At 34.4% G+C, this 24,251-nt stretch overlaps 1 protein-coding gene across 1 annotated transcript in view; it reads left to right on the top strand.

Moving 5' to 3' along the window:
* The window catches only part of BCKDHB (branched chain keto acid dehydrogenase E1 subunit beta), a 108,724-nt gene that overhangs the window by 78,699 nt on the left and 5,774 nt on the right, over positions 1-24,251 (top strand). The gene's annotated exons all lie outside the window — the stretch shown is intronic.

Below are 24,251 nucleotides of genomic sequence, written 5' to 3'. Positions count from 1 at the left end.
TAATGACTGGGTAAATACAATGGGAATGTACTTTGAGCACTGTGTGTTCTGAGCTTGAGTGTTTTGGTCTTTATTTTGTTTGCCTATTTTTATATTCTTTCACAAGCACGTTTTGTAATGATGGAATATTACAGAGTTCCTAGTACAGTACAGAGGAATAAAACAAGGAATGCATTGTGCTCACTCTTTTTAAATCTGAAATCATTGATGCTAATTATTTTTGGCTTTTATTCTTTTGAACTAATATAGTATGAATGGAGGTAATGGTGATTCTTCTAGCACAAGTGTTCATTCAAAGCAAAAAAAAAAAATAAAATAAAAAAAAACCAACAACAAAAACTCTGCAATACACAGAAATGTAACTTAAGACTTTGGTGTATACATTTTTTTTCCTATCTTTTTTGTTTTATAAGGAAAATCCATATAAAGTTTAAATATATGTCAGAAATGACTGTGAGACCTGAGGAAAATGTAACTAGCTGAAAACTGAAGGACTCTTCAGAACAGAGCAGTTGTACATTAACCCCCAAGGATTACATTCAAGCCATGTAATGGATATGATTTGTGAAACTATGAAAGACAAGTATTAAAAGCAAGGTCCTTGAAAACAGACTGATTTTGGCCTTGCTAATACAGCCCAGTGCTTCCCAGTATTCAGGTTAGTCAGGCAAGCTTTGCCCTTGTTAAATTTGTGTTGGCCATTCCCAAATAGCTTATGGTTCTTGATGTTCTTAGGCACAGCATCTCGGTGCCTCGCTCCATTATCTTTCTAGGAACTTGAGATTATGCTGACTGTCTTATGGTTTAGTAGATGTTCTTTCCTCGCCCGTCCTGAAAATACAAATATGTTGCTACGCAGCTCATACTCTTTCTTGTTCTTTCAGTCATACTAGCTATGAGGAAGAAATCAACTATTATAAATCATTCTCTGCTGCTGGAGATTTCTTCTAAGAAAAATAAGTAAATCAATCTTGTATCAGCCATCTGATTTAACTGCTGCACCCAGTGGCCTGAATGGAATGGATTGGCACAAGTGTAGTGGCTTAGGTCTGTTCTTATGTAACTAATTTTTCTAGTTAATTTAGAATTTTACAGTAGAAAGGGAAACTAATTATAATATTCTGCAAAAAGCAAGTGCCTTCCAGTTATTACTGAAATTTGCAAAGCTGCAGTGCTCGTGTGAGACTTGGATATTTTGCTCTATATTGTGTTAACATATCTATCTCACTGCCTAAATTATCTCTTATCTGGTCTGTCAAGTCCAGTTGCAATCACACAGGTCAATTAGATTTTTGTTTAAACATTCACCTGATGTACTCGTCTTTAAAATTTAAGCAATGGTAGTTTGAGATATTTGCAAAACATAAGCTAAGTGAATAATTTATTGTTTTTGAGAGAAGAAAGATATTTATTTTGGAAATCTGGTAAGCTTCATATCCCAAAAGGATGCATGGTCCTCAACATCAGATTTCTCTGCAGGTTTTTGGCAGTGTATTCCTTCTCAGCATCTGGAATTGGCCTGAGAAAATGGACAAATGGAACAGTTATCTGAGAAAAATTTGGAAAACTTTATCTCCTAGGTTCCTGTTTTGCATATTGTTGGCTGATTTAGAGAAAGCTCAACTTCAGTTTGGAAAGTTTGGAGGTCCGTGCTGTGTTTGTGTAGGAACAATTAACATCAGAAGTGCAGTGTTGCAGCCTGGGTGTTCATCTGTTATCTGGTGCATATCTTTCCAGACCAGTTCCCTGCTGCTGGCTGAGCCTTAGCAGACTTCTACTCTTACTTTTCTGAGTTGAATCGTTTCCATAGGGTTTTAGTGCTCGAATCCGTTTATATTTGGGATTACTGGAAGATATTTGAGTGAAGCCTAATTGCTTGTCATTTATGGGACAATGTACTAGATATTCTGAAGAGCCCTTCAGATCTCCACATTATCAAGTTAAATTGTCACATTATTTAATTAAACATTTTATTTTTTTTTCCCGGTTTTGAATGTATCTTGCTTATTTTTATTATTGTACTATTTATATACAAACTTGAGCAGCTTTTTAAAACATTTTGAAGGAGTGCAATCATATGGTCCTATTTAAAAGGAAATATTTAAATTCATCTAATGAAAACTTTTTGTGGTAAACTGACTTGTTTTTAATTTGGACCATAAAAACAATTAGAGAACTGTTGCGAAGTTGCAAATAAACCTGTTATTATTTTAAGATGAATTGCAGAGCAAGCAAGTGTGCTCTGTGAGGGATTTTGCAGAATGAAGCATGAAATATATGCCTAAATTACAGAAGTGCAATGATTTAGGTCTGCAAACTAAGGTAGTATTGGCAAGAAGCTAATTGATCTTGCTGAGACTGCTGCTTTGAGATGGTGCTCATCAGCAATTACTGTGTTATTGTATTGAATTACTCTATAACTGCTCCACTGCTACTGACTGTATCAATGTGATCAATACAGCGTTAACAGTTGGAAATGAAATCTTTAAATCTTCAAATTTGTACGAAATTTGCTAACTTCACTTATAAATCATAACAGCATGTGACCATTATAATTCAGATCAGAGATGTGTGGATGTAATTGGTGTATTTGCTCATTATGCATTACTTAAAAAAAATTAAATTGCTTAAGAAACATTCAAAACAACATTGAATTGATTACATCTGGGAACATTTTATATTCAAAAGCAACAATATCAATGCTTGTAAGTGAATGTTCTCCAAAGGCAAACTGTAGTTTAAAGTTGTACTGCAGGCTGCCAGTTTCTTAATACGATTTGCTTTGTCAGAGATTTAATCAATTAACGTAAAAGCTATCTTTATTTTCTCTATCAAAAAAAAAAAAAAAGTTTGGCACATAGAGGGGGCATATAATCTCTGCTGTCTCCTATTTTCTAGCATGGAAAATACTCTAGGTTTGTGAAGATGTCCAATTTAGGCTAGAGTTAGGAGAGAAATTCCATCTCAGAAACAAGAAATAACAAGCAGCTAAATAAACAGCACAACTCAGATCACATTACTCACAAATTCTATAGCTGGCAACAATTAAATACTGAAACTCTTCTCATTTTGAGTGAGAGGTGATAATGTCATCTGCTCAGACAATTAATAAACTTTTAAAAGGCAGCACATTGTGTTCAGAAGTATTTTTGTCAGTTTTATTGGTGATAGGAAACATGGAAGTAGTAAATTCCTTGCAATCAGCTGTTGTTTTGCCAGATATGTCAGTTTAGAGTCAAACTATCTTCAGAGCAGGCATTAGTTGCCAAATATTGGGCTATTTCAAAGGACATTTCTGTATTTTGAATACTCTCAATATTTTGAATAAGGTGAGGAAGGCATTTATAGGTGAGATTAACACATTTATCTATGAAGGTATGGAGATCAGCTTTGAATTGTAGAGGGAATTAAGAATTTTACATTGAAAGTGCTACCTAGTGTCTAGTGTGAAGTAAGCTACAACATGAGAAACATATTAATAAAATGCATCAGATGGGAGCAGCTACCCTTTGCAACATATATGTACTTTGAATATCTATATACATCTAGATTGGTATAAAATAATCATTTGCAGTCATAAATCTTGCGTAAAAATGCTCTCAAAGTTTATAAACTAAATCAAACTAAATTTCCCATCCTTAAATTATTCTCACTGAAGCAATACTGTACCTTTTCAATCATTACTCTCTTAATGAATGGCAGACTTCGAAATCATTCGTAAAGAATGAGCTGTAGTTTTTAGCAGTATGCAGCAGGGAAATGTGGGGATTAAATGTTTTTGAAATGAGTTAAAAGATGATTTCTTGTGTTTAAATTTCTGAGAACTGAAATGGATCTGTCAAAAATCGGACCGGTTTAATGTAATGCTATAACTGAAATGACATGTTACTAAACGACATTAAAAAGCTTCTGCTTGAATTCTTTAGTCACCAGTAAAGAATATGCTAAAGAATGTGAGTTTGATCAGCCTGCTACATTCAGCAGATTCCCTGGTTTTCAGACATCACGAAAATCCTGAAACTAACACAGAAATCTGTTTATTTTTTTGTGCAATGCAATTACTTCTAAGTAGTGTCAGCCTCAGGGGAAAAGAAAAAAAAAAAAAGGGAAAATTAGTATTAGTTCAATACTTACAATTTGCTAATATTATTAGAAAAAATACTACTGGATTTGAGAAGGGAGTCAAACAAAACTGTCTTATGAGGAACCCAGTAGTGCTTGAGAAATTGAGAGCTCATAAGAAAAAATGGGGAGGGTGCAGTATCAAAATTCTAGTCTTGTAAAGGTCAGATAAAATTAATTCTGGATGACAAGCACATGAAGAACAACAAAACATGGTGCTGAATGAATGAATAAATAAATGCAGTTGAAACTATGGTATAAAATTGGCTTTGCCCTTGGCTTACTAGCTTTGGTAATAGCCTAGACAGAGACTTTGTATGTATTACATGCACAAAAATATTCACAGATCATAATAAAAAATCGAGCAGGACTATATTGACAAAATCTATGCTGTTGTTAGATATTCTTTCACATCAACCAAGCTTTTTCACAGAAATATTTTGGTATGGAGAGTTTTTTAATAAGCTTATAATTACTGAATTTAGTGGACGCTTTTCTGAACTTTCAATTCCTTTTTCTTCATTAGAAATTGGAATTTTTAACAACAGTTTCATGTCTGGGGAAAACATATATTAAAACATATTATTCCAGAAGATAAGTTTGGGAATAAAGGCTGTTAATGTTTTTTTTTTCCTCTGAAATCGTTACTCATAAGATCCAAATTATGAAGTGTGTGCTTGATTTTCAAGTGGGCAGCGTTCTGCAGGCTTTTGCGAGTGAGCTTTTGTATGTGAAATTTTGAAAATCAGTGTATGTGAAATACATGCACTGCATGTGGGTTTGGTGATTTGATTTGTTCATGTACCGTAAATAAATGCTCCATTTGTTGGAAACGCTGTTGCAGACTTTGCAGAGCAATATGCTCGAGCTCGTTGGAACCACTGACAGTTTCGATTATGTAGCTGGGAAATGTTGAGCTACCAATTACTCATATATCTTGTGTGAGTCTTCACCCTGGAATATTAAGGAAAGGAAATTTCATGTCAGCTCAGAGCTCTTACATATTTATGGAAAGAGAGTTGAAAAACTAGGGTTTGCATCTGTAAAACTTGGGTATTTATATTTTAAACTAATTGATGCTCTTAACCCAAGGTATGCTCACCTTATCTAGGCACAGGGCAAGGTCATGAAATGGTGAAGTGTTGGAGCCAGAGCCTGGCACTAGTGAAGCAGGGGAAGATGTGATCTTTAATAGAAAACAAATTTGTTAAAGACACAGCTCTGCAGATAAGTATGCTGGTAGTGAGTATGTGACAGTGAAATAAATGCTTGAACGTTGCAATACCATGTAAGTATTTTTTTACTTTGTTTACACTACTGAGCTTTTTTTGGCATATGGTAGTTTTTAGTATTGAAGTTTCACAGTCTTTTGGCTGGATCCTATTTTTTTCTATTCCAAAGTGGCTCTTTTGATTTAAGACATGCTTTTCAGTGACATCTACCAGCATGTACTGATTTATTGCACTGAATGAAAAATAAAGATATCACTTCATTAGGTATGGAGCCGTTGGGATAACTGAGTCTGAACATAGAAAAAAGAAACCAAACCAAACAGCACTTCTAATTTTCCAGCTTCCTACTGTTCTTTATGGCTTTAATAGCTAAAATTTTCAGTTTTTTTTTTTTTTTTTTAAATAGCAGTTAATTTTTGATGCATTTATTTCCTGTCTTGATAGTTGCCTGGGTCAGATTAAGTGAAGGGGCCAAGAAGTTTTGCTGCTTTAAGCTTTGCCTCTGGTTGAAAAGCAGAAGCCGTGGCAGCACCAATGTCCCAGGGCTTGAGGAATGTGTGCAGGTGGGCTCCCATTCTATCATGCTGTATGGAGATCTCAGACAAAAAGCTTAAGTCAGCTCCTGACTCTCCAACAGCCAGATGAGACTAGAAATAGCCCACTTAAGTGTCCTGGTCTTGAATACTTTGTTGGGAGAAGAGTTTTATGTTAAACATTTCACTGTCCAAAGTGAATTTTTAAATTCTTTGAGGTAACACTCAGCTGCAGCTGCTGCCGTTTCCCATTGGGTAATGTTCACAGCAAATTAATACGCAGTCCATATTTACACAGTGGCTTCTGAGTAACAGAAGCTGCTTTTAGCTTTGTAAAATGACCAGACTGGGGGCTGTCATTATCATTTCATCATCTGAGGGTCTCACCTGCGCTGCCAAAAATTGGAGGATGGTGGCTGTGCAGCCCCCAGGTGCTGCACAGGCCCACCCCGAACACCAAAGCCTGAACTTAAATTGGGTCCATGGGCCTGTAAAGTGGTAAGGCCTCACCACTGTGCTGCACCAGCCCTTTTCAGAAAAGGGAGCATGGTGTTGCATGCAGACACTACTGTGTGTCACTTTTTGCAAGCTGGACATTTTCCTTCCTAGTTTGTACAGAAGTACAAGTAGAAATAATGCATAAACATAAATCTAGAAGCCGAACTGGGGAGCTTTGCCACCACCACAGTGCACTTCATTATTGCAATTTATTCTGACCACAGTGCAGCTGGGAGCGCTGCTTGTGTCAAGTAGCACTTGTAGAAGGTGTTTGCCACTTGAAATTAAAAGTACATATGGAAGAGTGCACACTGAATTGATTTTATCAGAACAAACTTGTGATGAATAGAGCAAGTTCTCATCGCTTTCTCAGGTGCTGACATCCACACAAGCAGTCCGAACGGACTGGTTGCTGTGTTCCATCCAGTTGAATTGCTATAAGTATAAAGGAAAATCAGTTGTCTTTTACAAATTTTGAAATAGTAATATTTGATAATGCATATGCCTGTCATTTTGTGTGGCCAAAATACCCATTGAGTCCTGCCTGAGTATAGTAGGGCTGAACCCACTGAAAACAGAGCGTGGAACTGGTTTGGTTTAAGTCCACAGTTCAGTGGGCTGCAAGGTGTTTGTTCAGTAAAGTAAATACGACCAAGGAAATTTAGTGTTTTTTAACTTGTTCAGCACTGTTTCTTTCACCAAAAAAACCAAACCAAACCAAACCAAAAAAAAACACATAAAAAACCCAAACGCACAACAAACCCAAACCCAAACATTACCTATGTTTACAGTTTCAGATTGCTACAACAGTTGTATCCAATAATACTATCAATGCTGTAGAACACAGTGAGATCATTTCCTTATGAAATTATAAATACCAATCTCTGATTTACTTTCTGCAGTTTTCAGTTACTCTGACCTCTGGAGATAGCATTCCTTGTGTAGTTTGCTTCTGTCGTCTCCCACTGAAGTGTAAGAATTTTAAGTAAAACTGAAAGCATTTTGCAGCTTACAGTACTGGTGTTTTTAATCTCAATGTAATGTTAAGCTCTTCTGACAATTTAAACCATCCTCTTTGTTTGCACAATAGAGAGGAATGGTAACTAATGAATATTAGAATGAAAGAATTTAGGATGTCTTTCTATTTAAATATTAATCCTATTTACAAAACAATATTTCAGAGAAAAAAGTATATTTTTGGTATTACATTGTAGTATTTTCTTCTTTCTTTCTTTCTTTCTTTCTTTCTTTCTTTCTTTCTTTCTTTCTTTCTTTCTTTCTTTCTTTCTTTCTTTCTTTCTTTCTTTCTTTCTTTCTTTCTTTCTTTCTTTCTTTCTTTCTTTCTTTCTTTCTTTCTTTCTTTCTTTCTCTTTCTTTCTTTCTTTTCTTTCTTTCTTTCTTTCTTCTAAAAGATAATAAATTATCCCTAATTCTCTCTAAGTAAACAGGTATATTTCAAAGTATCACCATTTCAAATCAGTTTTTAAAAATCTTTATTTTCTCTAAACACAGCCTAAGATGATTGCAATTTGAGTTAATTGCTTGCATGTGCTCTAGTTTGTAGTAGGTCTACAGCTTCGAAAATTGAAAGCTATTCTGCCTATTTCATAGCATGAGTTTTTCTCTTTACAGTACACTGCAGAATATAAATACTGAACCAAAATATAGAACAGTATCTTAAAACAGTCTTTCTTCACTAAAATGATCTATTTATCCTTTGCCATTTTCTGCATATTATTAACATTCTAAAGATAAAAAAAGAATATGTTATTAGAAACAATGTTATCTGTTGAGAAAAATGTACTTTTTTATTAAGAAAAGTCTGAGAAATCTAAAACATAGCACATTATACATCTGAAACTTCAGTTTTCCATGTGTAAAAATCATGGTATTAATTATGGTATTGTATCTGAAACTCGGTATGTTAAAGCTTTTTTTTTTTTTAATTAAGGAGAAAATTTTCCTTTTTACAGCTGTTCATAGGTTTCATAGTAAAGAACAGTTTTGAATAATATAACGGAAATTTCAAGGGCTACATTTGTACTCTTGCCAAATGTAATTAATTAAGTGTAAAAAAAATACATCAGAGGCTAATCATACAATTAAAATACACAAACTGCAGTCGTATTTTTAAACAGTTTACTGAAGTTGAATCATCTGTCAGTTGAAGCTGAAACACAGGTGCTAGCTCCACGTGCTTTATAATCTGATCCCAGCATATAAAATCTTTGGAGCAATAAAAATGTTTGTGTAAATGAATTGTTTTAACTTTCAATTCTCATAATATAAATGCCTTGAATCGTGAAACCTCAGACCGAAGATATTCCATCAGGGAGGCAGAAATGCTAGTAACAGTGAAATCCAAAAAGCGTACAAGAAACAGCTTTTGGCTTTATGAGTCCAAAGACAACTCACGTGGTGTTCCTGCAAAAACTTAAGGAGAAAAAAAAAAACAACAAAAACCCACTGCTTAAATCCCACATCATAATGTGAAAGCTCCATGCTTTTGTTGGACAGCTGAAATGGATGAATCCTAAAGTATTTTAAGATTGGCTGCTGCTCTGAGTACAGTTAAACTTATACTGTGCAACATTGTCACAGAAAGTAAGTTATCTGCAAGCCCAAGTTTCTGTAATTAAATCCTGGAAGGCCCCTTGGGTGGCTAGCATTGACTGGTGTTATTCAAGAGAAAGAAGCATTGCATTTCATTTACGAAATACTCAAATAGAAAAATAATGCATCTACCTCTTTACCTAATGTAGTTTCAGTATTTTTCTCTAAGATGAAGTGAGGAAGATGTGCAGATTCTTGTGTTTTAATGCATCTGTAAGGCATGGATAGGTCCAAGGAAGTAGTAGGGAAAGCAGAGAGGTGAAAATCACTGAAGACTTGGAGAATAAATGGTCACCCAGATCCACCAGGGCTGCCTGTACATTGGTTGTTCCAAAAGTAATGCACTCTATTTATTTCCATGGAAACTGCAACAGATACAAAGAGCACAGTAACACCGGTTTATAGAGCAAAGTCTTAGCTACAAAACATTTTTTTTTTTTTTTTTTTTCCAATATAGTCACTAAGAGTAGCTCTGCATTGTCACCAGCGATGAATAGGAGCAGGCAGACTAAACTCATAAAAATCTGCAGCAGTGGAGATGACTCACTCTCACCACTGCTGGAATACACCACTCACTGCCTCACGGTGCTCATAGCCACTGTTTGGTCTCCATAAACATTCCATAACATTGATGAATGTCAATGGCTGCCATTTTTTCTGCATGGTGGAATTCTATTCCATACCTTTGCTTCAGATGCCCTTCCATGTCAGACTGCTTCTCTACTGCTACTTGTTGCATGGCAACAGAATGTCATGGAATATTTGTGGGATGGTTCAACTGCCAAACTACCTCTTACTTTGTGCGCCAACAAAATAGGAGGCATTACTTTCGGAGTCACCCTAGTACTTAGTCCCTGTAAACCTATTATTGCAGTCAGGCAGGTAGGTAATTACATACATCTTTTTCATCCTTTAAACAAGAAAAAGGCAAAGTTCCCTTGTATTTTGACTAGTGTGGATTTTTTGACAAAATGCCTTTCTGTCAGAAACTACCATCGTTAGATCTTTTTTGCCCTTTTAGCAGACAGTTTTGTCAGGCAGCAGTTTTGTCTTTCCGGATGGAACTTCTGACTTGCTTGATTGAAAATCTGAATCATTTCCCTGGTCTGTTTCCACATTTTTGCATTCACAACCATTAGATGAAATATACGTACGAGGAGGAACAGAAAGGAATGCGGGAGCTCCAGTCCCCAAGGTGAGCACCTTGGCCATGGAGCAGAAGTGCCATACTCATGCTTGCTTGCTTGCTGTTCAGTGACACTGCTTCTAGGGTGAAAAATGTATGCACTGTTTTTGTATACTGCATAGGATGTTGCCTTGTTTCCTAGAACTACTATTTATCTGAAGAGCAGAGAGTTTTTGCTTCAGATATCTCCCTTTGATATTCAGATCATCAGGACCAACTAGGTCATTTCTTCAACTCTAAGTTGAACTTACAGCATATCTGTTGTTCTATTATAACAGAGTTGCAATTAATTTTTTCTAGATGGAAAAATGTATTTTTTTTTTGTTTATTTGTTTCCTTAGAGATTTAAAAAAAAAAAAGTTATGTGAAAGGGAGTGAAATTTTTTGATTGACAAGAAAAGAATGAGATTGGATAGGGGCAAACCATTTCTTGACTCCTACAATTTACATTGGTTTTCAGGCTGCCCTTTCTTAGAGCCTGGTTAATTAGTTCAAAGCCCTTTACCCAGTCCCTCCCCACCAAAAGTGAGCAGCCTGTTTTCTCCTGCATGGCTTGGAGAAGCTGGCCATTAAGCTTTGCAAGCTGGATTTTGAATGTTTATAACATAACTATAATTTTTCTTTTAAAGTAGTCAAACTCATTTCTGAGGAGATTACATGAGGTTTGGAAGCTGCACTGAAATGGAGATATATTACTGTGATGAAACAGGTGTGAAGCCAGAAGCTTAATTGCAGCCATGCGTATGAGGGACAAGATTATCTCCAGGAATGACTGTGTGAAAAACTCAATGAGAGCTGCCCCAAGACTTATTTTAATTTGACTTCTCAAAACATCGGGCAGTTCTTAAGCTGATCAGAGCTGAGTCTTGCTTTGGGTGTTAGGGCTTGCAAAGTTCACTAGTTCTTAGCTACAGCATGTCTTCCTCATATCTGGTAATAAAAATGATCCTCAAGAATATGGAGGCTGCAAATGTATCTGATATGAAGTCTCTGTAATAACAAATAGTTTTCATGTCTGTCATACCTTTCTAATTTCTAACCATGTTTTAAATTTGGTAATGCGATGTTTAGGTCTTTATGTATGATAAGAAAACTGTGACATGTCTGCTTACTATTTTGCAATGAAGTATCCCTTGCACAGCAAAACACAGTTTTCATAACAGTTATATGGATTCTTTTTTCCTGCAACAGATTGACAAATAAAACATTCAGTAATTTCAGTCTCCAAGTCTATGCGTGAAGTTACTACCAATGAGAAGTTAAAATCTTGCATAATGGTGCAGGATTCTAGTTCCATAATAGCAAGAGTCCTGAAATATATGCCTGGATATGTTGTGTGCTGCTGCTATATCTTTTTATGAACTTATTTCATCCTCTGTTTTATGGTGATCATCCAGATAAAATTTACATTTATGATTGTTTGCTAAGAAATACCAGGTGTTTTAAAAGAAGCTAGCACTGAATTTTCTTGTGTACACTGTAGGTGTCAAGATCAAATCTGCAGTGTGCACGTGTCTGAATCAACAAATATATATATATCTGTTGGTAGAATTAATGCAATTATTCATTGATAAATATATCGATGGAGATATGCTGTATTTAATCCCAGTGGGCAGAAATGAAAAAACAGAAAATGCCTCTGAAAATGTCAATTGTAACACTATATATTGCTGTGTTGAGGAAGCGAAATGTTCTTATTTATTCAGTATGATTCAGAGAAGCAATTTATCTTGAACATGTTTTGGGAATGCTTCAGATGAGCAAATAACTTAGTAACTGATACAGAATAAGCAATCCAATTTTATTATAAGATTACTTTATCAACATTGCATTTCAAAATCCATTTTAACAACTTTACTTTGGAGCAATTCTGCTTGATTAAACTAAAATTGAGAAACCTAATTTCCTTTGAGGCAAGATCCTCTAATTCTACATATTTAATCACTATCTGTATTTAGAATGCTGAGAAAAGGCTTTTTCGTATTAATAAGCATGACGGGATTAAGTGACTAAAATGTGGATGTTATCTTTCCAAAAGTTATAAAGAATCTCCTGCTACTCTCTATATGATAGAAGTTCTCTGATTTAGTGTTGAGGAGGGAGAACTGAACTTCTCCCATTTTCATGTTTTTTTTGAGCTAGTAACCATCTGTTTCTGAATACTACATATATCATTACCTACAAGTGCACAGTTTTATAATTGTGGAACAGTATATTGTTAAACATTTTCCTTATCAGTTCATTCAACTTCATTACTTAGAGAAGGTTAAGAAATTCTAATTGGATTCCATTCTGAGGAAATGATAATTTCCATCAGCCACCTCATTTGAGAAGCAAGTTACTCTTAAACCTGCTGACATGAATTTATAGGAACATCTTCAGAATTTGTCAAATCACCTCACAAACGCCATAATGTTTTCTCTGTGAGTTGCAATCTTCAATCACCTTTAAAACTGAATATTACACCAACTTTAATTTCCAGCAGATAGTCAAGAAACTTGAAAGTTTTAAAGTGAAATAAATGTCTTTGCCCCAAAGTATTTCTTTTACATTCTAAATAGCCTATTTAGGTTTTCTTCTACTGCTATTCAGATTTATTAGCTGTTCATGACTTTAGTAATGTTCTGCAATTTACATAATTAGAAACACTCACACTCTCTGAAGTGACCCATTACGAAGCAAAATGTTATAATTAAGGAAAATTACCCTGCCTTAATCATTGTTTGTTTTCAAAGACGCTGACAAACTTAACGTGTTGTGTAACAGCCCAGAGTGAAAAGACTAAACACTAGTTGATTAGAGCTGGGAAATTTTGATATATTTTTCATATTCCCATTTTTTGAGGGGAAATAAAACAGGAAAAAAGAAGTCTTGAAAACATCTGTTTTAAGACAGCAAACAGTAGTCATTTAGAAAAGTTACAGCAAATAAGGATGAAATCTTTCAAAAGATAATTGGTTATTGGAAACTATTATACTAAGAAATAACATAAGAAAACTGCAAAGCAGCAGCTTAAGTTTCGGGATGCTTTGTTCACCACACTGCAGTAAGCCTCAGCCATTGCTTTGCTTGGTCAGAGGGTCTTCTAGACTGAAGTTGTTTATTAACCACTAAAAGTTAAGCTTTTCTTTCTCTATAATTTGAGGTGACCAGTAAAATAAGTAGAAACATCTTGAAAAATTATCTGCTGTTCAGAGAAAGCTGCTTAAACCTCTTATTTTTATTAATTTTTTTACTATGGATAGGAAACTATGCAGCCAATGAAACCCATAATTTCTGGAATATCCCTGAATTCATATGGGATACAAACCATGAAAATAATGTGTTACATGTGAGTTTTATTTGCCGTTTTTTTTTGTTTTTTTTTTTAAACTAGCCACTAAAGAAGACATTTGAAACACATTTCCTAACTTGATCAAGACAAAGGACAATGTTAAACTCTTAAAGCTGGATCTTCAGTAATATAAATTTGTATCTGCAGTATCTGAAGGATTCTTCATAACAGTTGTTAGCAGAACTGGTGGGCTATATTTCTACCAGCTGACACATGAAAAAAACAAGCAAACAGAAACAAAACTGAGAATTAATATAGTAACCAAATGCAATGAGAACAATTTTTGTGCATGCTGGTTTTTTTGTTTTTTTTGTTTTTTTTTGCACGGGTTTCCCATCTTCAGGCTTTGCAAAGGGATAAAATACTGGTTTTATTCAGTTACTGTATTCTGATACAATTTTTTGTCAGACTAACGTTTTCTTAAACTAAAAATGTTACTGAGTTTGTGAGTTTTTATATAGAAAGTCTGTATTGTGCCAAAATCAACCTATACCAGGAACCTAATGGATTCTGGTATAATAAAAGCTTGATGGTAAAAGAACTGCAGGGTATACAATGAACTTTTAAAATTTAATTATTACTATTATTATTTTTTACATAATCATGCAGCTTATTAGTTGGGCAAAAGAGGAAGAGGTGATTGAACTTGCATCATTTACACTCTGCTCAGTTATATACCACCAACTTCCGGCAAGTGGATAAAAGGACAAATGCTTTTCCAGAGAGTTTTACAGTAGAAATAGTATTTATTTAGTTGTAGAAGATACTGGTAGGATCTTCTGTGGAGCAGTGTAAGAATCACGGTTGTCTAATTTTAAGAAAAAGTTTTGGAACCAGACTGTCTGAGTGAGGAGCTGTGAGGACAGATGTGCAATGTGGAGAGCTTGCTTTGTGAGCTCTTTCGCAGTGCCCAGGTCAAAATAAAGGCTAGATAACCGTCAGAAATACCTTGTTTTACTAACACTGAGCAAGAATAAATGAAAGAATTTGGGCTTAAAATTTGAAGAAGAGTTGTAATCTGTCCTTTAGAAAGAAAGAGCAGGCTTTAAAATCTGGTAAGTACAGTATAATACAATGCAGTTCAATCACAGTCTATTTATGATAGAAGCCATGGCCATCTGTGTTAGCTGAGACTAGACTTCCATTCTGTGACCCCATCAAGTCTTGGAACCTTGTGCTTTCTCAGAAACTCGTAAAAGAAAAGCTGTTCAGGTAGACATGCCACAGTGGCCTGATTTATTGAGTAGAATTAAAACACGTAGGGTGGTAGAAGCAGGAATTTCCCTGAATGGTTGGTCACTGTTTAAAAATGTGTTTTGGTTTGTGGTTGCACAGCTGGAAGAAAACATCAATATCAGCGTACTTCATCTCCCACTTCTGCCATCAGAGATGATCTTATGGGTCAGGAATTCTGATTAGGGCAATGGCGGGTTTGGCCACCAGCAAAAGAAATGAACCTAAAAAAAAGCTCTGATTTCCACAGAATTCTGCTTTTTGGTTTCTCTCTTTATGCTTCTTATTATATGTCATATATCCCAGCCTCTGTGACTGCAAATGGCTGGAGGTTCTGCTGCTGTGTAATTACAGATTACTGGGTGTAAGCGAAACGAGAAGCCCGGTGTTTTTCCAAAAATATGTTATATATTGAAGAAATCAGTTACATGGAGACAGACCCTTGATTCTTAAATGGCCCTGCTTTAACGTAACAACCGTGGATTTTATTCCAGAGGAGAGAGATTGACTGCTGTTTGCTGATTACCTTTACTGAATCAGACCTTCTGAACATTAAAACAATCCTCATTCATATCACAGTTCTGATTTATACTTCCTTCTGTTATCCCATTCCTCTAGCATGCAGTTTGTGTTGATAAATTTATTTCAGCAAAATTTTTACTTACTTTAGAAATTGAGAAATAACTTTCTGACTTACTGAGATGAGGGAAACGTTTTGATTTTTACTATTTAGCAGTCATTTTGGGGAAAAGAAAACCTGAGCTTTCACTGGGTTGCAATTTCCTTTTTGCAGTATCACTATCATTAAGCAGGTAGCTTATTTTTACTTTTCTTTCATGGCAACTCTAGTTGAAGAGTTACTTTGTGTAACTGAAAAGAAGAAAATTCTGCCGGGTGCTTGATGTTAACTGAGACAACATTATAGATATTTCACTTTTTGCTCTATGTCTTCATTCTTTGTGCAGTAGATAATATTGGTAGAAGAGAGAGGTTAGGTTGCCTAAAAATTTATAGTTTTCTCTGCAGCAGAAAGTTCAATAGTGGAGGGAAATATAGTACTTTATAGTTGATTTGATGTAAAAGTAAAGTTCACATCATTGTTGTATGATTTTTAAATCTTCAGTAGGATTCATTCATTGTTTCTCAGTATTTTTCTATGGCAATCCTTTTTACTTTTTGTAAAACCTTGGTGCATTTCTCTCCAGACAATTTTTTTTCTTTTTTTTTTTCTTTTTCTCTATAAAGAATAAAATATATGTATATAAAGTAAAAATCACCTCACTATTGAGAGGTTTCTCTCTCTATATGTACTAGTCAGTTAGAGCCATTATATGAGAGGATATTTAATATATGAGTTTAAACTTTGCTCAAGAATACTTCTGTCTGTGGGTTTGAGTCGTCAAGCAGGTTCCTATAAATTAAATTAAATACACCAGTAAAATGACAGTTTGTTTTAAGAAATATGCTATAAAATTCCTTATACAGCTGTTTTGAGTAATCTAATACTCCCCCCCTGCTCCAAGTTCGTTTTACAGAGATGGTATGTTAGAAAATGCTGTAGGAAAACACTAGAACCCACTTCTTCATGGATGGAAGAGATCATTTCCTTTACTTGCCTCTCCGTGGCTCACTGGTTTGCAATACAGAAGTGTACAATGATGGGTAATCAGAATGACAGCAATGCTTAAATTATGCTGTCACAAAAATGAAAATGCTTTGATATAGAATGTCTTAAATTATTTAATACAAACAGATGAAATTACATTTCCTTAGAATTTAATTAGTGCGTTGAGTGAAGTACTTCTGTTTTACTGTTTTACTGGGCTGAATGTGTAGATTGACAAGGCTGTTTTTTGCAAGAATGTCTGAGCTGTCTAAACAGCTGTAAAAACAGAAATACCACTCACTAGTTGTTAAAACTCTAAGAAGTAAATCCTTTCAGTCACTTCTGTCACATTGAGCTTAGCTAAGAGATGATTTTTCAAAATATTTAAATAAGTGATTACAATGGTAGGTGATAGATGGTGATTCAGAAGTACAAAATGGGATTATATTGATAGAGTATTACAAGCTTTATGATTAAAAGGTGTTTGTTATAATTAGAAGTCAGATGATCCTTACTTAAAAATATTAAATATTAACTGAGTTGCTTGTTGATGAAGAGAAACAACTTGTGATCTGTAAACATTTTTATGTTCAAATAATTTAATGTAGATACTTTAGCTCCATTGATTTCACTTGGATTTTTCTCCAGTATTAACACGTATGACAGTTTGCAGGATCATTGACTGAACAGATGAGTTAGTAATGTCAACTAGTTAAATAAAGCCATTATCTTCTGATACCCTTGAGCCTAGAAAACCATTATAACTGTGGGTCTAAGGACAAGCTTAGAAAGTATTCGGCCCCACTGCAAAATGTTCACATTTACTACTAGTTTTAAGAATCTGAATAGTAAACTTGAAATTTATTATAGAAAATACAATTTGTGGTAACCATGCTATAAGGTTGTTTGTTACTCTATAGAATAAGTAGCATGTGTAATTTGTAGGAAAGACTGTAGATTGTTTCAGATAGGGTAAAACAATATAGAAAGGAAAAAACTGTATTTCTAGAGCTTGTAGAGAAAAGGCAGGAAGTGATCATTTGGTGGATTACAGTTAAATATAGACACCCTTACTTGCCAAAAGGCATTAGTAGGGTTCATTTGAGACAAGAGCATATTCTAGCAATCTTCAAGTCCTGTTACATCCTCCTGAGCTTTTCTGTTGTGTGCTGTGTATTTTGTAGAGTCATGTCTGTTGCTGCATCTCATAAATAAAATTAAAATAAAATTGCTTAGCAATAAAGCTATGAATTTTCAATGAAAAACTTCAATTCTGTCAATTTGTCATTCTGAGTTGAATGTATTTAAATTCTGATCTTGGAGTCTATCACAGTCGATATAAATTGTGTAAAATTTTAATGGAAAATCTTTTTGGATAAAGCATGATAGGATGGAGAGGAGTTAAAATTACTTTTCAGTTCTTGTCTCCACTTATGGGAAGGATAAATTGATACAAGCAGATTTGTTCTTGTTTTGTTTTTTAAATGCCTTAGAGTTGTGATGCTGATTTTTGTTTTGTACTATGAGGACCACTAAGTCACTGACTGAGTCTCTGGTTGGAACAGCTTCCAGTTACTGCTGTTGTCATGAACATTTCCTGGAGTGTGTTTTAAATTTGACCAATAGAACTTTAACAACCCAACGCAAGACTGGTATAGTTTGTTAGGATTATTGCTGTGCATTTGTGAAGCCAGCTGAAATTCAGCTTGAAGGCAGTCTTCAAACCATTGTGTGTGCAAGAGAACCTACCTGCATCAGATGTTTCTTCCATAACTGATGTTGCAGCTAATGAAGGTCAAAAAAGTGATATGATAAACAAGAAATAAAATATTCTTGAGTCCATGTGAAAGTCCTCCATATGTAACAGGGCTATGTGATGGAAATAAATAAAGGTAAAGAAATGTGTCACTGGTGACTCCTGTCATCCATAAACTATTGAAGCTAGAGAAATTAGTTTACATTTTCTCGATGAAATTGCAGAACTTGAAAAACTCACAGTTAATATTTCATGAGCAGCATTGTTTTCTTACTGGAAGGATTCTGTGATTTCAGTACATGAGCTACAAAAGGCGTGACTCTACAAAAATAATGCATATGGATTTCTAAAGTTGAAATTCAGCCCATAATAAGGAGTATGTCCTGAATTTCTGATCAATTCCTGTTCCTGGATATTTACAGCTCCCAAATGTACAAGTGACAATGAATACAACATTGTACATCATTTGTTTTACTTGGCTAATTATGCACATTCTTTTCTGTGAAATGGAAGTAATGAGCTTAGCAGAGTAAATTGGTTATTTTTTAATATAAAGAAATTGCAAATGGTCTGGAAAAATATGCAACAGAAACATTTTTCAGGGACATAAAGAAAAAAAAAAAACATCTTTTCAATGTCATTAGTTTCATCAGCTAATAATGTGCCAGAAACAAAGCATGGAAACATGTATCTGCAGTGTATCAAGGATAACAGAAAATTAATGTATTGGAATCTCTAGACAGTGGCTTTCCAGAAAATATTCGTTTAATATTTCAATCTTTTTTTTTTTTTTTTTAACTTATAGAACTTAGCATTGACTTGCAAGATAGCTGTTGACATGTAGTCACCCAATATTTGCTATAAGAGACCTAATATCATTTTATCGGATTGCAGTTATGTCTGTAGCACCAGCAGTTTGCATCCTGCTGGAGTGGAGCAGTTCTGCAAATACTTTATTTACTACATGCATATGTTTTTATTCTCACATTTAATATGTCAGGGTTACCTCCACACGTATTAACCTCATTTTACTTTTTGTTCAAATTCCTTCAGCATTTATTGGGAAGTGATACCTTTTCTTAATGTTTGTGTGTTATGTATATAAAAGAAATATATGTTACTAGTAACCACTTCCCTGTCTCTTGTGTCCCATTCCCTTCTCCTGCTTTGGACTGTATGTATTGCACACATATAATTTGATGGAGACAATATTTAAAATGGACATGCTCTGTCCCTTTCTTTTCTGGTAGAGTTCTGAATATAAATAAGTCTTTTACAAAACTTCTTTTCTATTTTTTTATTTTCTTTTTTTCCAAGTTTGAGATAAATATGATAATTCTGTATCTCTTAGGTGATTTAAAACAGACTGGATTAAGCAAGATTGTTACAATGCTTCATTATGGTGTACATGTCTGGATTCTAAACGTTCTGAAATCAGTAAATATTCACTGTAAATAGATCCACTCTCATTGAAAATAGCTGGAGTAAATTCTTATGTTAGTATGATGATGATGGCTGTAAGGGATGAGAATTAAGTGGAATTAAGCTTGTGCATTTCATATTATAATGCTTTGTCTTTTGTGAAGTAACATTGGGCTTCATCTATAAATATTGTTTTATGTGATTCAGTCCTCTAAAGACAATATTTGCCATTAATTGCTTTATTGCTTTTTTATGGTAACAGGCCAATAAATTATACAAAACAAATCCCCCTCCCTCGAGGACTTATTTATTTCTAATTGCCAATCTGTTTTCCAATTAAGATGTTTTCTATTTGGAAATCCAAAAATAAATAATTTTAGCAGTGAACTGTTTATCTGTATTTTTCAATATATTAATTATGTAAATTCAAAGAGCTGGTAACAAATAAAAACAAACATTGCAAGCTGTACTGTGTTATAAAAGAATTATTGCAACGTGTTCTCGTAAAAAGCAGAAAGCTCTGTGGTGGAATTAAATATAAAAAGTATAACCTCAGTGCTCTTTGAGGAAAAAAACTATCACTATTAAAGCTATCAGGAAGAGTTCTATAGCGTTATTTTAAGTCGAGTCAGGCTAAACTAGTGGAAAAAAAAAAAGCTTCCTCTAAAAATTGAAACAAAAACATAACTTCAAAATATCCCTTGGATGTATCGCACTTACGCAGCTCGTGGAAGTGACTGTTCAAAAGGATGTAACATATATTTTGTCAAAGCAAATTCTGTTTAAAATTTGCAGCATGCAGTGCTTGCAGCTGTCGATCACTGGTGCTACAATGGAGACATATAACAACTGGCACTGCTTGGCGTTTCTCTTCTTGAAAGTAAACTGTGCAAATTAGGGAATTTTTAGAATCAGAAACCAAAGAAAGGCTTCATCCGTACTTGGAGTTTGTATCCAGAAATCCTCCTTTTATGGAACAGATATTTTATTGACTACCTCTTTTGAAAACCTCTATATTTTGTTATATATAAATATATATTAAAAGGAGCTCACCATGCTTATTATTTATCTGGAATAGGATTCATTTCATTCTTACAGTAGTAGGTAATATGCAGTTGAAAATTTGCAAGGGGAAATAATAGCTAATGTAAATGTAACATTCCTTTACAACATGATACAGAATAAGTTTTCTTAACTGTTTGAACCCACATTTTAGTTCAGGGCAATGGCATATCTGAAATAAAAATAACAGAAAAGAAAGTGAATCTCTAAGGTAATAAGTGTTTCCTCTGAAGCATTCTTTGAATGTATATATTCTGAATTTTGCCGTCTTGTCATCTATACATATGTGTATTTCTTATAGTACAGTCTATAGATATGATGCCAAATTCAGAATTCTAGTTGACAGAAATTTCACAACTGGATTAAACCTTTGCAAGCAGTCACTGAGTTCTTGGGTGTAAATTCTGCAATTATTGTCTGCAGAAAGGTAGTTCTTTGTGAAGTTTTCCTACAGTTTGTCTTACGTAATGGGCCTTAAATTTATTTGTTATCTTTTTTTCTATCACAGCAGCTAAACTCCAAGAGAAATATTGAAAATCCATCCGATCATGTTGAAGTTGACTTTTGATTTGTCACAACATCTAAATTCTGTGAAAAAAGAGTTCACTGTTGTCATATAACAGCTCTGTAGTCATGTGATATTGTTTAAGCTCTCCATCTCTTTTGGGTATCCGTAGTGTTGCTAAATAAGAGTAGCATGAGAGAGGAACATAGAATGTTGCAGAAATAACTGATTTTTTAGCAGAAGTTTTTTCAGCTTCAGGAATAGTCTACAGAGAATAAAAAAGGTTTCCTAAGCAGTGTCAATGATCAGAGAAAAATGAACTAAAAAGACCAAAGTAGGATATATAATTATAAGTATTATTTCCAAATCATCTGTCTTACTTAGTTACACACTGAATAATGTCGTTTACTGTTACTTATAGGAGTGTTTGCATATGGAAGTTTGTTTGCTTTATGTGAAGGATGATGCAGATTCCCTTTTACAGAAGGAAGAACTGGAGCAATGAACTCTAAAGTGTTTTCTTACTGGCCAGACGCCTAAAAGTTCTTTCTCTAAACTGTTCCAGATTGCTGCATTTTTCTATAAGATGCAGAAGGATGAGTAATGCTTTCTTTCAATAATGTCCAAAATGAGTTTTTGTTTTTTCATCTCTCTTGTACCATTCCATATGTCTATAAATACCCGCTGTTCCAAGTTCTACATGTTTTCAATGCTTTTGCACTGATTTAGCAACACTCTAAAGTCAAACCTGAGAGCCTGGTTCTCTGATGAGAGTAAAGCACACACTTCAGGATATTATTGAATAACAGTGTGAAGCTAAAATTAACTTGGGTGAGGTTTTTCACATGAGCAAGAATACGATACTTTAAGGAAATAGTGGGTCTGTACCCAGTAAGACAGACTACGTTTTAAATAGAATCCTGCAACATCTGGCAAATCCTTGTTTTCAGCATTTATTCTAAAAATCAAGGCACAAGATTCTTCTGCGGTGTCACATGTGATACATTTGTGACTGATTGTTCTGAATTTCAGAAATTGGAACTGTACTCCTGAGTTGTTTTGAACTCTTCCTAAATTCATGTTAAGCATCAAAGGTCAAAAGAAAAGAATGTTTCTAACTAAAAAGACTTTATGGAATATAGCCATGTATGTTACCAGAGGCATTGAGTGAAATTCAGGGAAATGAAGGTAATTGGCAATTACCTGAGGTCAGAATTTTACTTCTGCAGTTCAGGAGCTGGAAGAAGAGCAATGATTTCCTTCTGTCTGATCTCTTTAAAATTAAGACAATCTGGATGTATTACACTAATAACCATTATGTTTCCTTCTGAGCATTTTTCTTTAACAGAAAGTTATTTTTTGCTTCATTTGAATTTTGGAATCTAATATATACAAAACAAGTGTGATTTTTTCATAGCTATTTTCAACATTGAACTTTAAGGCATGTAGCACTGAATCAGAAAACACGTACCTATTTTGCTTCAAAACCATTTAATTTTTTAAGATTTTTCCCAACTCCTTTCCCTGGATGACATGAGATTTTGAAGTAGTCTCTCTTAAATAAGCAGAGATTTACTGAAGGCTTTCAGTTTGCATTCCTCTGTGGTACAAGAACACTGTGAGCAGTATTAGCTGTTATATGTGCAAATGGTATGGAGTAAATCCACTAAATTTATAATTGTGCTCTTCTATCAGTCTTTTAAATACTACACTATAATTGTGCTTTTAGGCTTGTACAGTAGATGTCTTCTAATTTGTCCTTAAAAAGCTGGATGAGATATATTTAATATTCTCAGTTATATTTCCCTACAATGTGGTTGCACAGGTGCAGAAAATCTGGCACAAAAATCTATGCAGCAGATGTTGCAGCATCCTGTTCTTGATCAGGTGAACAGTTGTTTCTCATACAGTCTAGCTTTTAGCAGCAGCTGTGAACGAAAATCAATTTAAGTTAGGCTATTTGATGGGCCAGTCACTTGTTTTTCAAGCTTAAGAGGGGAGATGGTTTAGGAATTTGCCTAAAGACTATAAATTCTTTGAATTAGCATATAGGACTTGCTGGCTCTATTATTTTTCAGAGTTTAATGCCACTGATTAAGCACATCATCTTGTTTGCTTGCATTGAAGAGTTGTGACTTCTTTTAGTGTGACCAGATACTTAGCATATGACAAGTGTAACTGTAATTCTCACAGCCACCTGAATGTTTTATTTCCTTCAAAGAAATATGCCACTTCAAATGCACAGAAATGGTAGCTGGAGAAAAACTGTTGTATTCGTGGTGTGTTACAAGTACTTTCTATGCTGCCATATATCATGATGTATATAAAGCACAATATGTTAAGAGTTTGGCCGCCATGAATTGCAAGGCAACATTCATTGAAAATAGAGATGTCTTTAGTTTCTTCATTTGTGTGCTCTGGAAAGCAAAGAGATATGCTAAGGTTTGGTGGATAATGATATAATAACTAACAGCAACATTAGTTTGATGTGACAAACTACATTCTCTTGTTGTCAGTGGTCTATGCCTTCGCTCTTGTACTTGAGACTAGCAATATTCAAACCCTATTATATATTCAGTTATTAAATATTGTAAAAGTTTATATGTATTCCCACGGGTTATTTTCAGATTAACGCGGTGCAGTATTTTGTGCCCTGGTTGGTTGAGTAAAGAAACTCTGTTATTGCCAAATCTGATCTCAGAATAGAACAAAAGTTGTGTTTATTTGTTTAAAACATGGGTTTTGGTCATGGGGTTGGAGATGTGGAAATGCATTCAAGTTCAAATTCGTAATTTCCACAAGTGCTTAGCATTTCTCAGGCAGAGTCTTAATTGTAGAAAGGTACAAAGAAATTTAAATGTGATGTTTGTTGTCCAAGAAATAATATGCACTGTTAGATTACACAGATTTTCTATATGTTTAAAAGTAGTACAGGAAAGAAACTCTTACTATTTTGTTCCTAAAATATTTGGTTTTTGGCAGCATTTGTCTGGATGTATAGCAGATGTAGTATGTATAACCTGAGTACAACTTAATGCAGCACACATGTAGCAAATGAAAATAACATTAATAGAAGTTGTTATTTTAATATGGACCTTGGGGCAAAAGGAAGCAATGTTCTGGTCTGGACAACTTATGCTGTGATATAA

This window comes from Meleagris gallopavo, chromosome 2, assembly GCF_905368555.1.
Source record: "Meleagris gallopavo chromosome 2, MGAL_WU_HG_1.1, whole genome shotgun sequence".
Taxonomy (NCBI): Eukaryota; Metazoa; Chordata; class Aves; order Galliformes; family Phasianidae; genus Meleagris; species Meleagris gallopavo.
The sequence above is the reverse complement of the archived record's forward strand: the minus strand, read 5'-3'. Positions and strand labels throughout refer to the sequence as shown.